The sequence below is a fragment of the Nannospalax galili genome, unplaced genomic scaffold, assembly GCF_000622305.1.
Source record: "Nannospalax galili isolate Female #2095 unplaced genomic scaffold, S.galili_v1.0 scaffold1508, whole genome shotgun sequence".
NCBI lineage: Eukaryota > Metazoa > Chordata > Mammalia > Rodentia > Spalacidae > Nannospalax > Nannospalax galili.
This window is the reverse complement of record NW_008358858.1, coordinates 1,509,870-1,527,019: the sequence shown is the minus strand read 5'-3', so window position 1 is coordinate 1,527,019 and position 17,150 is coordinate 1,509,870. Positions and strand designations below refer to the sequence as shown.

At 47.9% G+C, this 17,150-nt stretch overlaps 1 protein-coding gene across 2 annotated transcripts in view; it reads left to right on the top strand.

The window, feature by feature from the left end:
• Positions 1-2,625: 2,625 nt before the first annotated feature.
• LOC103725113 (epoxide hydrolase 1) overlaps positions 2,626-17,150 on the top strand; it is a 29,451-nt gene continuing 14,926 nt past the window's right edge. Inside the window, exon 1 of one of the 2 annotated variants that reach the window (XM_008822393.3) lies at positions 2,626-2,750. The gene's annotated coding sequence lies outside the window, so the exon portion shown is untranslated. Of the gene's footprint in view, positions 2,751-14,831; positions 15,021-17,150 lie in introns of those variants that run through there. The other variant, XM_029558260.1, reaches the window with a different exon arrangement.

Sequence of the window (17,150 nt, the reverse complement as noted above, 5' to 3'; positions counted from 1 at the left end):
TCTTTTCATAGCTGTTTCACATACAGTACAAATTATATTTTATACCTCATTAAACTTTATGAGTGATAGTCTTGCCAGTTGCTGAATGGAAAAGAGCCACCACACAAATAGTTTAACAGACTTGGTGTGTCTGGGAGGTTTTGTTTTTAAAATTTGTTTGGCTTTGCATCTTTTGAGACAGGGTCTAGCTATGAAGTCAGGGCTGGCTGCAACCTTGCTCTCCTACAAGACCTGAGCCTCCCACACACTGGGATTACAAGAATGTGCCGCCATGCCTAGCTCCAGAATTTGTCTACCTGTCTGATGATTAGACTCATTCATACTGTGCTTTTTTTTTTTCCTGCCTGGAACTCACTATGTAGTTCACAGAGCTCTACCTGCCTCTGCCTTCAGGTGCTGGGACTAAAGGCATGCATCACCACACCCAGATCCACATTGTGCATTTTGACATAAAGAAAATTGTTTTTTTGTTTAAGATAAGACTTTATTTTACCCAGGCTGGCTTTCAACTTGTGATCATCCTGTACTAACCTCTCAAGTATCTGGAATTACAAGCCCACACCACTGTACCATGTGGCCTGGTTTTCTTTTGTGGGGGAACTAGGCACGGTTCTACAACTTTTACCTGAACTGTCCTCCACATATTTTCCAGATCAGGTATGTGAGTCAGCTTTCTCTTCCACTAACATGTGCCTGAGGTAAGGAAACCAGATTTATTCTGGCTTGGAATTTCAGAGGTCTCAGATTATGATCTGTGTGGACCTGTGGTGACACATGGTGTCAGGGGCACAAGGTGGAGTCAGATTGCTCACCTTATAGCCAGGGATGCAGAATGGCAGAAACAAAGGGACTGGGATTCCACTATCCCCTTCAAGGCCATGACCTAAAGACCCCTCACCACCTCTGAAAGTTTCCATTGCTTCCCAATCACACCTGCGTGGTAACCAAAACTTTACTACAGTTCGGAGTGCGGGGGAGGGTGTGTGAGATCCAAACTACTGCACCTGGGAACTCTAAAAGCTTATACAGAGAAACAGCCTTTTTCTCTTCCTTTCTAAAAAGGATCTATTTTCAAGGTCACACTATACCCATTCTTTTGCTCATTAAACTTTTTATGGGTTTTGACCAAAAGCACTGAAAATCTAATTTTTTCCCTGCTCAATTAGACTCTGTCTTATTTGGTTACTGATTGCCTGTGTGTAAGTTGAACTTTGAAATACCTCAAACTATTTTAACGTTCATACTGGGGGGGGATGACAGCCAAGGAAGGGGTGTGGACCTGGGAGCGAGGAGCAAGGCTATCTTTCTGCTACAGTCTCATTTGTTTTCGAAAGCAGCATTACTCTGATGTAGTCCACATTCCATAAAATTCACTCTGATATTTATTTGTTCACTTTGTTCTAACCCAGGACCTCCTGCTTACTAGACAAGGGGCTATCACAGAGCTACATCCAGCCCCCAAATCCACCTTCCATCCACACACACATTCACAGGTTGGTGCATCCTTGACCACTACTAACGGTCGAATGTTTCCATCCTCACTGCATTAGGAGTCACGAGTTTGTAGGCTTTGGTGAATGACGGGAGGCAAAGTTTCTCTTTGAGCAATTTTATAGCGAGGTCAGAGAACTTGCCTGGACTTCCAGCTTTGAAGGAGGACCCCAGGTGTGAGAAGCGTGTGTAGGAGGGTGTAGATCTGAGGGGCCAAGGACTCCTATCCAGAGGTTCCACACAAGCAAATGGCGAGAGGTGGAAATGAATTGACTGTTCCCTGGGCAGTAACTGCCTCTCATTTAGAGTGGAGAAGTCTTGGACCAGGATGAGCAGGAAAGGAAGGTGGCGGCCAAGAGAGAGGAGCGGGAGCCTTACCGTGAAGTGTGCAGGGTGACAAGCCTGCACCCCGCAACGGGCCCTGCTAGGCCCTTGCAGTAAGTGTACCTGGTGATCTTGGTGGTGCGGTGACTGAAGCACACGGAGGCTGTTGGCTGGTCTCAGAAGGACAAGGTGGGTAACGCCATGGAACAGGGCTGGCCAACGGGCGTGGGGTGCGGGTAGGGGGACAGATCAGCCAGAGCCAGAAGCGCCCCGGGATCTGCAGTTGGGCTGACTCGTCCCTTGTGCGGGGCACTGGGAGGCGCTGTCGCACTCTTCCCTCACGATGCTGGCTTCACCATCGCTCCTCACACTGTTTAAACTCACAAACTTGTTTAAATTTTTGTCTTTATAGCCATACTTCCTTCTTTATCCGCTATTTTATTTATTTTTAAATTAATTTTTGGTCCTGGGGATGAAACCCAGGGCCTTGTGTATGCTACCCAAGCACTGAGCTGTTCCCTAAAACTTGGTTTTGCTTTTAAACTTCGGTCAAGGACCAATTCCTTTGTAAAATAAAGACAATGAATTGCTGAGAAAATGAGTTAGAAGACCAGACCAGACCAGACCTAACCAGCTCAGACCAGCTCAGACTAGCTCAGACTTTTGTGTTTAGATTCTGCAGGCTGCAGACATCCTGTTCCGGGAAGCGACTTTGCCAGCTGAGGGAGAACCTGAGCTAGTCCCCGGTCGCCTTGGCAACGAGGAGGGTGGGGCGGAGGGCAGGGACTGGGCCGCGGCCTGCGGGGCGGGGTCGGAGGGGCGTGGTCGGAGGGGCACTTGGTCCTCTGCAGCTCCAGGCTAGTCCCACCGCGCAGCAGGAGCTGCGGGAGCTGGGAACCGCACGCCTCTGCCACCGCGGGAGCGCGAGCCAGACCGTAAGCTCCGGGGACCGCGGCCCGGGGTGCGGGGAGCACCCCAGATCCTCCGATCCTTGCTTGCAGCCGGGAGATTCCAGATTCTACGCCTCCGGGCGGGTCAGCTCGGAATGGAGACGGGGTGGGCAGCCCGAGCGCTTCCCAGGCTGAGTCTGTCCACAGCGAAATGCGCTTTCCCCTTTCCCTTAGGCTGTGCAGTTGGATGCTCCTCCTTGTCCTGTATCCTACGTCCCATCCCTCTTTCCTGGGGCCCTGGGGATGGGCGGTGGGCCTGACAGCGCCGCTCTGCGGCTCCCCCAGCCCTGTGGCTCCCTCCCCTGCAGGTGCAGGTTTACGGTGAAGGTTTGTCCCTTTGGGTCCTGGCTCCCAGCTTGCAGGCCCCTGCGGTCACTGTGGGGGCGGAGGGCTGTAGCTTGTGGAGACCCTGGTTTTAACTTCTCTATCGCTTGTGCTCCACTCCCTGCCCTGGATGTTTAAACTTCAGACTCCTAGAAACCGAGATCTGCTGGGGCACAGTGGGTGGGGTGGGGTTGGGGTGGGAGGTACGGGACACTCGGACTTTTGCAGGTTGACCGTAGAACGGTGCTTTTGCAAAGATTCAACAGCTGCTGGTTGACATTTGCTGGGGGTGGGGAGAGTTGCTTCTCGACTAATTGATGGCCTCTAAATTCAGCGTGATCCTTGGAAGCCACAGTGCCGCATAAGCATAACATTGTTTTCTCCTGTGATAGTGGCTTCCTTCCGCAAGTAGGAGCCTAGGTCGGGCATAGCAGAAAAAAAAAAAAAAAAAGGCGTGTTCAGCAAACAGTTTTCGTTCCCAAATACACTCACGAGGAGAGCCACGTGATGACTTCCTGTGTCCCTGGCGGGCAGTGGGGCTGTGCTCAGGGACTGGGGTTGAATGTTCAGATGCTGCCCTAGGCCCTAGGGGAGGCCAGAGAATATGCTTCATGGGATTTGCAAGGCTTTTTAGATGGCACCAAATAAAATTGAAGGCCCTGGGTTGGATCCCCAAGCACCATAAAGTAAGTATACATTTGTAAAATATAAATTACAGGGGTTGGAGAGATGGCTCAGCAGTTAAGAGCACTGGCTGTTCTTGCCAAAGACTCAGATTCACCACCCAGTACCCACATGGTGGTTAACAACCATCCATAGCTCCAATTCCAGAGATCTGTCACTTTCTTCTGGCCTCCATGAGCATTGCATGCATGGGTATATTTACAAGCATGCAGGCAAAACACTCATGCACATAAAATAAGGATAAATAAAAATTTAATATATAAATTATATGGCAACCTGTGCCTTGGAAAATAAAAAGCATTAAATAAAGGGAATGTTGAATGGAAAAAGAAAGCTCACAGAGCAACATTTGGATACAGCTGAGGAGTTAGAGGCTGCTCTGTGGCTGACTGCAGCAGACCTAGGGAAGGAGAGTATACCTGATGTGGAGCTGGAAAGATGGTTTACAGGTTGCTCTTGGAGAGGACCAGGGTTCAGTTCCAAGCACCCACATGGGGACTAACAACCATCTGTAACTGTAGTTCCAGGGGATCTGATGCCCTCTTCTGGCCTCTGTGGGCACTACATGCACATGTGGTGCACTTACATGTAGGCAAAACAGTCATATACATAAAAAAATATTTAAGTCCTGTGGGGGTGCTGCACTTCTTTAATCCCAGCACTCAGGAGGCAGAGGCAGGCAGATCTCAGTGAGATCAAGGCTGTCAGGCCAGCTGGGGATACAGGGAGACTGTCTTAAAAAAAAGAAGAAAAGAAAAAGAAGTCCTGGTGCGGGAATGTGGATGACTTTTATGTCCAGGTTTGCAACCTGAGAATGAATGCCAATCTGTCAGTGAGAAGGCCCCAAGTTTTCCGCTGTCCTCATTTCTAAGAAAAAAGGGTCTTCCATAGACACTAACTGCTCAGGTCAATTTGCATGAGCCTGACATCTGTAACACCCCATGCTGTCTGGTGTGACCCCTTGCCTTGGCTGTGCCTTACACACATTGACTGGCACGAATGGACTGAGGTGGAAAGTATGTGAGAGCAGAGTTTTTAGAGAAGGGATGTGTTGACTGGGAAGTGGGCACTTCCACCAGTCTCCTGGGGTGCCCAACTCCAGCATGTGACACCCACAAAAAACTCCATCCACCATGGGCAACGTTCCTCCTCCCATCCCTAAAGGGGCAAACATGCCCAGACATGTTCCCTCCTTAACTGGTGCCTCCACATTTGTTTTCTGGCATGCTGGCCCAGGCCCAAGTATGTGAAGGGCAGAGGCTGCCCAGACTCTACTTCTCAGTTCTTGTGCTGAGAGGCCTCAGCATGGGAAAGCAGAAGACAGATTGCCTGATTAGAAGGGATGGGGGACAGCAGAGGCCAGGACCCAGGTTAGAGGCAGGAGGGCCGTTGCTTAGCCCCAGTGGGGCCATCTATAGGTGTTTTTTAGGCCAGGCTAGTAGCATGGTAAACTCTCCAGTGGGGAGATGAGGGGTGGGCAGCCACAGCAGAGAAAAGGAACCCCAGTGAGGCCCCCAAGAAGAGCTAAGAACCTTCTCCTGCAGGGACTATGGTGGTCCCAAGGAGTGTGGGGAGCTACTGTCCGTTTCCTGGGTTACATAACCAGTTGCACAAACAGGTTCAAAGGAGCAGCTTCCTTGACTACCAAGGCTTATTGACTTTATTGAGAGGAGTCATAGACCATATTTTCACCCCAGAGAGCAGCTCTTTTCACTCTCAGGGCAGCATGTTCCATGGTTCACAGGCCTGATGTGGCATCTTCACTCTTGACCCAAGGCCTGTCTTCCCTTTGCTGCCAGTTGGGTGGGCCTACTCTCCTAAGAAGCCAAGCTATTGCATGGTCACACCCTGTACAGTGTTCCAAGGCCTGACTGAGAGGCTCACTTTAGGGGGAAGAGTGTTCTTGCTGAGTAATTTAAAAGACTAAGCCAGGCATGGTGGTGCACACCTTTAATCCCAATACTAGGGAGGCAGAAACAGGTGGATCTCTGTAAAATCAAGGCCAGCTTGGTCTAAATAGTGAGTTCTAGGCCAGCTGGGGCTACAGAAGACCCTGTCTCTCAAAAGAACTAGGAAGAAAGGAGGCGGGGAGGAAGGAAGGAATGAAGGAAGGAAGGAAGGAAGGAAGGAAGGAAGGAAGGAAGGAAGGAAGGAAGGAAGGAGAGAAAGAGAAAAGAGCCGGGCATATGGATGCACGCCTTTGATCCCAGCACTTGGGAGGCAGAGGCAGGTGGATCTCAGTGAGTTAGAGGCCAAACTGGTCTACATAGTGAGTTCCAGGCCAGTTGGGGCTACAGGGAGATCCTGTCTCAAAAAAGACCAAAAAATAGAAAAGAAATAGAAAAAAAAAGACTTCAGGGCCTAGAGAGACTGGCTCAGAGGTTAAGAGCGCAGACCAAAGGATAGGAGCGTTTACTACTCACTCTTGCAGAGGACCCAGGCTCAGTTCCCAGCACCCACGTCAGGGGACTCACAACCTTCTATGATTCCAGTTCCAGGGGATCTAATGCCCTCTGGTCTTCATAGACACCTGCACATGTAACACACACACACACACACACACACATATACGTGGTGTACATAAACTCACACAGGCACACATTCATACACATAAATTAAAAATAAGTGAAGTTTAAAATACTTTACAGAAAATTCTGTAGTTAATCAACAAACGGAAAACAAGCCTTGTGTCTGGGTGAGAATTAGGAGTTTGCTGCCTTTAGCATTTGGGAGGGTGAACGGTGACAACATGGATGTCTCTTTGTCATTTATGTGCTGGATTAACTTAAACAAACATCCTATCTGAACTTTAAGTGCTCTTTGAAAGAGAGAAGAAAAAATTTTATTTTTTAGGGTTATCATATTACATGAGGCAGTGATTGAAGAGGCGGACTGTCAGGGTACACAGCTCTACGCTGCTGGCTGTGCTGCCCACGTTCTCCCTAGAAACTTCTATTTAGGAGCAGGCAGGATCTCCTGAGGGTGCAGAAAAGAATTCCAAGATGAATCAGTATGAAGCAGAGTTGAAGTTTATTAAGATTTAAGTGGAGAGGAGAGAGAGAGAGAGAGAGAGAGAGAGAGAGAGAGAGAGAGAGGAAAATGACACTTGTGTGACTTTTACTGGGGAGACCTGAACAAATGTCTATTCATCCCAGATAGTACACCAGTGACAAACTGAAGAAATGGTTCCACTGAGCACCACTTGAACCAATGAGTTTATTAAGCTTACAGGAGCTTAGGTGGGGTGTTATTTACAGGATCATGGGTGACATTACTGGAAAGCCCCACCTTATTATGGGTGAAGGTCTCTTAGAAGCTCTAGCAGGAATAGCTCCTTCAGCTAACCATCTACCTCCTATACACTCTGGTAACTCCCACCCCAGTTTAAGATCACTTGTAGCTGAGGGACAAGGAGTGGTGGGTGGAATCCCAGGTAAGAGTCCCGTGGCCCTTCCTCCCCTCCTTCAAAGGACTCCCTTACCATAGACATAGTTATCACTGTATAGTTCTGTCTATGTCACTAGGAGTCTGTCTTATCTCTGCTCCCTGATGGTGACAGGATAGTCATATTATACCTGGAGGAAAAAGCCATAGTAAAATGGGTGTACCCATCCAAGTGTGAGTACAGGCTTCTCAAGAGAGAGTCTACCTAAATTCCATAGTGGCTTTTGAAGTTACACTGTTCAAAGGATTTAGAGTAACTAAAAATTATTTGGTACAGTTATTTTTATCTGGAGTTTTATTTAACAACTGAGATTACAAAGTGGCTTATGAGGTTCATTGTACTTGAGTTTACAGATAAGAAAGGAGTGTTGATTTTAAAAGCAGGTCAAAAAATTTCAAAGAGATTCAAGATAATGTGTTTTGACTGTTAAGCATGGTTCAGAGTCTTGCTTATGAGATTTTCTCAAAGAATTATTGCAGGCACTTTGGAAATTCTTAGCAAGACTTTTAACCAGATCCTGAGAGTGAGGGGTTCCATCCCTTCCTGTGTACCCTGAATTTTCCCCATCTTTCTATCCTGCCTTATTATCACAGTCTAGGGTCTCTCTAAACTTCCTCTAGGTGCCCAAGCACGAGTGTTCCTGCCATGGGCCCACCTGCTTGGCTTTAGCTTGACTGCAGCTTGCACTGTAACCTGGGAAGGCTGTAGGAGGCCATGGCCAGGGCTAGGAGATCCCAGTGCCTCCATGGGCATCGGAGAGCCTCTAGGGCAGCGTTGTCCCTCCCCAAAGGCAGTCTTGGAAGACCAGATTTTTTTTGAAGTAGAAGTGCAGTTATGGTCCTATGCTTGTGCCCCTCCCATGACTATCAGATTGTCACCTTTGTTTCACTTGAGTTACATCAAGGGAATGGACTTAGGGACAAAGAACTCTGCCAGGTCCAGAAGAAATAGAAATAATATAGTCTACAACTCCCCACCCCAAGATTCTTTTCTCTTTGATTATTTTATTTTATTTTTGAGCAAAGGTCTCTCTTTAGCCTATCCTTAGCTGACCTGGAACTCACTATGTAGACCAGGCTGGCCTCAATCTCACAAAGATCCACCTTCCTCTGACTCCCAGGTCAAAGGCATGCACCACTTTGACCAGTTTCTTTTCTCTTTGAAAATTGAGGGGTAATCTTTAAGACTCCATTTTCCTTATCCAAGACTTGAATTTAAAACCTGTCTCTGTAAACAGAGTAGAGGCAGCCTGGGTCCCCTTGTCTCAAGGAAAGGACTGATGAGGCTAATCTCAGGTAAATTTGTGTATGTTTTACCTTTGTCTCATGACTTTCTATAAGATGGTATAGGCACCCTGGGGAAGAAATTAGATCCCTCCCATCCCCTTGTCTAAATTATAAATAAATCCATTTTCCCTCAACAATTACTAATTACTTTTAAAATACAAGGAAATCAGGGCAATTTCTGGGCTTTAGTGCTGGGAAACAGCAGGGCAGTTTCAGGAAGCCGACCTCCCCTGCTGACCAAGAGGCCATAAACCATATGCTTTCTCCATTGCAGCGTGCCTGCCTGTGGCCCACCTAATGCCAAAGCAGCTTGTCCATCTGAGGAAGCAGAACCACCCAGAAAATAGAGCCGCCAGGTGGAGAAATGGCTCTGCCCTCTTCCCATTGTGCACTCCACAGGGAGCTTCCCAGTCCCTACAAGGGACACTGTGCTTCTGGAACCTATGCTCAGACACAGTGATGGAGCATCTTAACATCAGAGTTGACTTCAGGACTTTTTTTTTTTTTTTTTGGTCTTTTTGAGACAGGGTCTCCCTGTAGCCCCAGCTGTCCTGGAACTCACTATGTAGACCAGGCTGGCCTTGAACTCACAGAAATCCGCCTAACCCAGGGCTTCAAGAATGCTAACCACAGTGCTGCTCTACCACTGAGCACCACACCCAGTTCCTTCAAGGTTTTTGCTTTTAGCCTTTGGGGACTTTTGATTCTCCTTTTTTTGACATTGCTACAGGTAAATTCAACACCCTAAGATAAAACAACCCCAAGAGCAGTGTTAGGAGGCTGGCCTCAGGCTGCTTTGTAGAAAGTTCACAGACATATACACAGAGAAAAGGGGCGGGGGTGCACGCATGTACTCCCTCACCCAAGCAGCAAGGAAGGTAAATTGGGTTACTCAGGAGGCCTAGGCCTCAAGTGATCCTGTTGCACACTGGTGAGAAAGTTTCCAGACCATAGGATGCATCACCTAGGAAAAGCTGGCATGGGGAAGGCACAGGGAGTGGCTCAATGGTGGGAAGGAAAGCCAATGGATGGCCCATTGCTGCTACTCCAACATGAGAGTCCACATCCAGTTCAAACAGCAGGCACAGGTTGACTTCCACAGAAGGGAAGGCTTTTTCCTTAAAGGGGGTGAGCTTTGTTCCACTTGGGTTATTTTTCTCTAGTCATTTAAAACCAGTGGAAAACTTGACAGCTTCTATTTTAATTGGCAGAGTGTGAACTAGAAGAGGACTTAAGATGAAATTCCCAGGCATTAGCATATGAACCTGACAATGCAGCGTCTCTTCTTCTCTTGTTTTAGGACTTTAAAACCTGGGTGGCATCAAGGAAAAATAAGTTAAAACAGAGCTAGGCAGCTTAGTGGCAGGGCATGTGGCTAGTCTAACTGAAGCCTGGGATCTGTCCTCAGAACTGAAAGTAATAAAAGTTAAAATGGAGTGTGTTGGTTTGAGAGCCCTTAAAATGGAATCAAGAATTGGGGGCTGGAGAGATGGCTCAGCAGTTAAGAGCACTGGCTTCTCTTACAGAGGACCTGGGTTCAATTCCCAGCACCCACATGGTGGCTAGCAACAGTCCATAACTCCAGTTCCAGAGGATCCAATGCCCTCCTCTGACCTCCATGGGCATTGCACGACAGGTGCACCTACCTACATGCAGAATCATACACATAAAATAAAAAAAAATAATTTTTTTAAAAAGAGGCCATTGTTAATCAGATCTCAGACCCCTCTGCAGTGGAATCTTTGGGGCTAAATAATAATAATAATTGCTAATTAAGGGCTAGAGAGATGGCTCAGCAGTTAAGAGTTACTTTGTTATAGAGGACCTGGGTTCAGTTCCCAGCACCTCACATGCTGGCTAACAACTGTTCAAAATTTCCAGTGCCAGGGTATCTAACACCTTCCTCTGGCCTCTGCAGGCGCCAGACATGCACATGGTACACTAACATACATGCAGGCAAAACATTCATACACATAAAATAAATTAAAATAATTAAAAGTTTTATAACAATCTGATTTTCAATCCCCTTAGGTTTAAAGCTATAAATACAGCACCATTTTAAAGCCTATTTGAATCTGTGTTTTCCTGGATTCAAATCCTAATTAACCCCAAATAAATATGATCTTGCTGGTCTCCACTAAGTTGGCTTTCTCAGAGGTAGACAAAGGGTTGTATAAATAAGTTTGTATGGCCTTTCTACATTAGAAGTATTCATCCCTTTTCCAAAGACATTCCGGGCCAGCCAGCTTACCCATGTGTTCTCCAGCCTCCCTTCATGGTGGTAGTGGTGAGACGGAAGCCTAGAGGGTACATTGTCCTAAGGGTACAGGGGCAACAGTCAGCTCAGATACTGAGGGTATGGCCTCTAACCAAGCTGGCCCTGGCCCCTGGCCATCTTCAGCACAGCACAGTTCCAAGTCACGTACTTCGTGGCCATCTCTTCTGACATGCGGCCATAGTACCTTCCCTTAGCTCCCTGTCAAGTCTCTCCTGCACTGTTGTATGCTTTCTGTCCTCTTTGTTGCCATCCAAGCACGTTCTTCCTTTCTCCTGCTTGCTAGCTCTGAGCTGTTTTCTTGGGCTCAGTTCCAGGTCCTTCTCTGAGAGAAATAAGACCTTAGACCCAAGCACTCACCACAGCAGCCTGTGTGTCCTCTGTCACAGTGGGTAGGCAGTGCTATCAGGAGGCCTGGGAGCCAAGAGTTTATAGTAAGGACATTTGCCCCCATCCCCCCTGCTTTGGCAGGCTAACTGGAATGCAGGAGAGGCCAAATTCTTCTCTCTCCCAGGGAAGGGAGATAGGATTGCAGGGCTCCTCAGGCCTAGAGCCAGGAAGAGGCCACACTCATCCTCCCTCCAGCCTGGCATCTCAAGGCAACAGGTACATGGTTTCCTCGAATTCCCTCTGTCCCAACTTCCAGGCCACAGTGTGGATGCCCCCAGGAGAAGCTGCAGGGAGCCCAAGTCACCAGCAGGCAATATCACACAGCGCCTCTGAGGACTCACTCCTCATGTGTGCAGTCAAAGCCAGGGTAGGTGCCAGCACTGCCAGGGTTCTGTGTATCTTGTTGACTGGCCTTTGTTCTGGAAAAACCCCTGTGCATCCAGGCCTGTAATTCACCTAGGAAAGGCCAGATTTGCTGAATCATTCTTAGTTGGTACTAAGGGTGATCTCAGGGACGTTTCTGGCTGAGATTCTGAGCACTGGGTTGGAGAGCAGGCTTCCCTCCAAGGGCAGTTGGCTGACCCTCTGGCATTGACCTCACTCTCCAGCCATCCTCCACACTAGCAATAATCCTCAACCCTTTGCTACACTTTGCAGCACAACTCTACAAATGAAACCATGAAGTAAGCTGTATGCTATTCCTTAAGGAGAATTCAGCCATCTTTTTAATTCAAAACTTGTATTAATTTTCTACATTGTTATTGTTCTAGTTCCTTCTCAATTGCTGCGACAAAACATTCAGACCAATACCAACTTGGGGAAGAAAGGGTTTAATTGACTTACATCTCCTGGGTTGCAGTTTATCACTGAAGGAACCCAAGATAGGAACTCAGGGCAGGAATCTAGAGGCAGGAGGTGAAACTCAGGCCGTGGAGGAACGCTGCTTACTGGCTTGCCCCCCTGGCCAGTGCTCAACCTGCCTTCTTATACAATACAAAACAACCTGCCCAGGGTGGGCTAAGCCCTCCCACATCACTCAGTAATCAAGAAAATACCCCACAGACAGGGCCACAGACCAGTCCAATGGAGACAGTTCACCAATTGAGGCTCCTTCTAAGTTGACAACCAAAGTTATTCAGCAATCATTCAGTAAATATTTGCTGGTCATCTAATGAATGCCAGGCTCTGGGATTCCAGGAGAGAACCAAAGAAGCTTTTATCCTGTGGAAGAGGCGGGGGTCACAGTAACAGGCTGGAAAGGGAATGTGTACCAGGTTGGAACAGATCAGGAGACACTGCTTAGGGAAAGAAGGCTCCATCTGGATTCCAGAGGACAAGGAGTGAAGGAGGTGGGAGGAAACAGCCTTCTCAGAGCCCTGGGATGGGAGGGATTGCCAAGCACAAGAACTAAGTGAAGATGGCTAGGGTATGCGACTAAAGCCCAGGAGAGAGGGGAGAGGTGGCCATCAGATCACACAGGCCACGAAGGTCCCCTTAGTGTTGCTTCATCTCTGGGCCATCGGAAGTTCCTCAGACTTTTGTGTGTGTGTGTGTGTGTGTGTGTGTGTGTGTGTGTGTGACAAGGTCAGATTTGCAGGAGAGGCATGTTGGGAGGCAGAGGCTGGGGAGGGTCCTGGCAGAAGCCTCACATCAGTTCTGGGGAGAAACTGCAGGTATCCAGGCTAAGTATGGTGTCAGAGATCAACTTGAATTATTTGGAAAGAAAGTCGTACTTGCGGAATATAAGTGAAATGAAGAAGTGCCTGAGTATTCAGTGCTCCAGGAGCCAAGTGCTTACACCCCTATTGCCTGTCCTGGAAGAACTCAAAGGAAGAGCGGACCCCTGGGAAGCAGGGAAGAGCCAATGATCTCAGCTATGACATTTTTGATGCCACTTTGACATATGGTGAATATGAATGCTGAACAAAAGAATAAACAACTGTAAAAATTTTTTAAAAAGAAGTGTCAGGCTGGGCGTGGTGATGCACACCTTTAATCCCAGCACTTGGGAGGCAAAGGCAGGCAGATCTCCGTGAGTTCGAGGCCAGCCTGGTCCACATAGCAAGTTCCAGGTCAGCTGGGGCTACAGGGAGACCCTGTCTCAAAAAGAAAAAAAAAAAAAAAAAGAAGTATCAAGGCCTGGAGAGATGGCTCAGCAGATAAGAATACTGACTGCTCTTGCAGAGGACCCAGGCTCGATTCCCAGCATCCACATGGTGGTTAACAACCATCTGTAGCTCCAGTTCCAGGGGATATGACGCCTTCTTCTGACCTCTGCGTATATCACACAACACAGGTGCACTTACACACAAGCAGACAATACACTCATACACATAAAATAGTGTTGCAGCCAGGCGTGGTGGCGCACACCTTTAATCCCAGCACTCAGGAGGCAGAGGCAAGTGGATCTCTGTGAGTTCAAGGCTGGGGCTACAGGGAGACCCTGTCTCAAAAAGACCAAAAGACAAAAGAAGTGTTGCCAGGGTAGCTCTGTTGTTGGAGCTTGACAGTTGGATGGTGGGTAGGAGCAGTTGCCATGAGTGGAAATGCCAAAAGAAGACAAAGTTTAGGGGACATTAATTCAATGTCACATGCATTGGAAAAGTTTGAGAGGTGTCTGAAATGGCCAGCTGCTGGGCAGGTATAACGGTACAAGATTCAGGGGCTCTAGAACAGACGCACATCTGTTGTCTACAGAAGTGGCCATACCCCCAGCCCTAGATACCAGTTCTCTGACAGTCTCTTCCCTAATGCCCCACCCCCCCCACTCACCCCCCCCCCTTCCAGCTTTATTTCCATGGCTTCACATTCTCACTGGACCTCTGGCCATTTTAATGACCAAAGGTTTCTAGATTGATCTTTGTCTCATGGATATCACAAACAGGAGAAGATCACACATTGCTGTCCCAGTCACACCTGTTTGAGCGTGTTGTGTACCACTCTAGTGCTGTGAAGACATCTGACACTATTGGAATGAATTTATAGGAAAGGCTAGAATCCTCATGACTTTTCACACCTTAAAATTATATTATTAAATTTTATGTTTGAGTAGACAGTACACACACTTAGTTAAAAAGTATTTTACTATTACTTTTTTTTTTTTTTTGTCTTTTTGAGACAGGGTCTCCCTGTAGCCCCAGCTGGCCTGGAACTCGCTATGTAGACGATGCTGGCCTTGAACTCTCAGAGATCCACCTGCCTCTGCCTCCCAGGTGCTGGGATAAAAGTGCAAAAATTCATTAGTACTACCCAAACTTCACATAAGGGGTGACAATTGGACAAAGCCGCCATGGGTCATCCTAATGCCCTTCTGCCTGGATTCTGGGTTTTCTTTTCTTTTTTGGGAGTGGGGAGTCTTTTTACCCCCCCTGTAGCCCCAACTGGCCTGGAACTTGCTATGTATACCAAGCTGGCCTGTATTTCATTGAGATCCGCCTGCCTCTGCCTCCCGAGTACTGTGATTAAAGGCATGCACCACCATGCCCAGCCCGGATTTTGTTTTTTTGAATGAGGCTCCAGCACCAATCCCTCAGCACTGAGCCTCTGGGGTCACCATGGTTCACTTTGCTGTTTGAAGTCCAGGGTGATAACTGCCTTGTGCACACAGCAGATCAGCTGAGTCATGAAGACCGGGCAAGTATAAAAAGGCAAGGTGGGTAGGGCCTCACACCTAACCAGCCTTGCCTCTCCCGTGGACTCCGGGTGCTGCTGTGTGCCCAGGCAGCTATCAAGGGACCTGCACTGGTGGACAACAGAGCACTGGGATAATTCTGCCCAGACAGGGAAAGTTGGACCCTTCCATCCAGAAGGGAAGGAACGTGCCTCTCTTGGCCTCCCCCTGTGTCAGTCAGGTAGGAAGGGTGGATTGTCAGGTTCATTGGGGACGCTGGTCCTTGTTTCTTGTTCACTCTGCTTGCAGCTCCCCTGATAGCATCGTGCAAAGTTGCTCTCATTTGCTTCCAGTGCCTGTGCTCTTAGGTCAGAAATTGACAAGGATTCTCTGTGCTGTGTGTGGTGCTGGTGCTAGGGACAGAGACCAGGACAGACACCATGTCACCTTCTGGAAACAGGATCTGTTACAGTTTGCATCATATGCTGAATAAACCACGCCCAAGGGCCCCCCTACCAGGGCAGCTCTGCCTGTCTCACCATCCCTACACCTGGCCTTCCCTCAGTGACTGAGGCACCAGGTGACAGTGTTCCATCTTCTCAAAGAAGAGGACTTCCTGGCAGGGACAGAGAGGGTCTCTGAAAATGGAAAAAAAAAAAAAAAAGTTCTTTCTGAGTTCCTTACAATCAGAGGGACTCATCTGCAGCTGCCTCTGGCCCATTTTAATTCAAAGAATGCTGGTCTTACCACCTGACTGATCAGCCGTCACATCCAAAGGACCTGAGGACAGGCACTGAGGGAGCCTGGAGGACTGGAGTTGGAACACACACCACCACACACATTGTCACTGAGATCCCGAGCCACTTAGAACTTTACACCCCAAGAAAGAGATGGGTAGGAAGTTGAAGTCACATTAGGAAGAGGCAGAGGCGGCTCTGGGACTGACAGTGGAACTAGGGAGGTCGGTAGGGTCACCCCGCTGCATCTCTACAGAAGCCCTGATGCTGACACTCTGTGGGCTGGTATCTAGAAAAGGCGCCAGTGGCCCAAGTTTCAGCTTAAAAGGACAGCCTTTGTCAGGAGCAATCCTGGGGCCTCTACAAGAACTGGCAAGATCCTGAACATCTGATACTAGTGGATGGGGAGCACACGGTGTTGGTTTCCTGCAGGGCCTTTTTCCTCTGTCCTCTCCCTGTTCTGTCACCCCACTGGTCCTCACTATAGTGTGTCCAATAAAACCTCTTCTGTCATTGTTCCAAGGTTAGGTTCATGCTTATGCCAAACTGGGCACTGCTCTAGGAGGATGGAAACCGAGGACCCAGGCCACAATGCTGGGCTGGGATCTTTCTGGTGTTGGTTTGCAGAGACCAAAGTTTTTCTTTCTTCCTTTCTGAGAAAAAGAGACAAAAGATTCAGACACATGGGTATTAAAGAATAGCTGGGATTTCTAAAATGTAATAGTGTGGCCACAGAAATTTGAGAAGTGGTTGCCTTGGGCCCAAGATGGGTTGGGACACTGGAGGAATGACAGGTTCAGAGTGTAAGGTTTCTCTTTGTTGGGATGACAGTGTCCTAACATGGGCTGTGCAGATGGCCACATGTGTCCATGAGAACACTCCAGCCAGCTAGATTGTATACTTGAAATGAGTACATTGTAGGGTAAGTGCATTCTGTTTCAATAAAGATGTTGAAAATAGGGCTGGAAAAATGGTTCAGTGGTTAAGAGCTGTGAGGAAAGAAATCTTATGCATGGCCAACAGTAGCTGCCACAGAGACTCTGCCAGACCCCCAGCCTGCACAGCAGCCGCCACAGCCTCACATAGACATTTCTGCAAGGATGTCTGTCCAGCAGATGTGTTCTGCCTCAGACTGAAGCCATTTGCCATTCTCATTAATCACTGTGGCTAGGAGTTATTATTTAAAAATAACTGATGTTGGGCTGGAGAGCTGGCTCGGCAGTCAAGAGCACTGACTGCTCGGATTAAATTCCCAATACCTACATGGCAGTTAACAAGTGTCTGTAACTCCTGTTCCAGGGAAATTCAACACCCTCTTCTGACCACCACAGGCATTGCACAACATGGGTACACTTACATACATGCAGACAATATATTCATATATATAAAATAAAAATAATAAAATGTTTTTAACTTTTTTTAAAAAATTATTTTTTTATTTTATGTGTATGCGTGTATTGCCTGCATGTAGGTAAGTGCACCCATGTCGTGCAAGGCCCATGGAGGTCAGAAGAGGCTGTTGGATCCCCTGGGACTGGAGTTATGGACAGTTGTTAGCTGCCATGTGGGTGCTGGGATTCAAACCCAGATCTTCTGCAAGAACAGTCAGTGTTCTTAACCGCTGAGCTATCTCT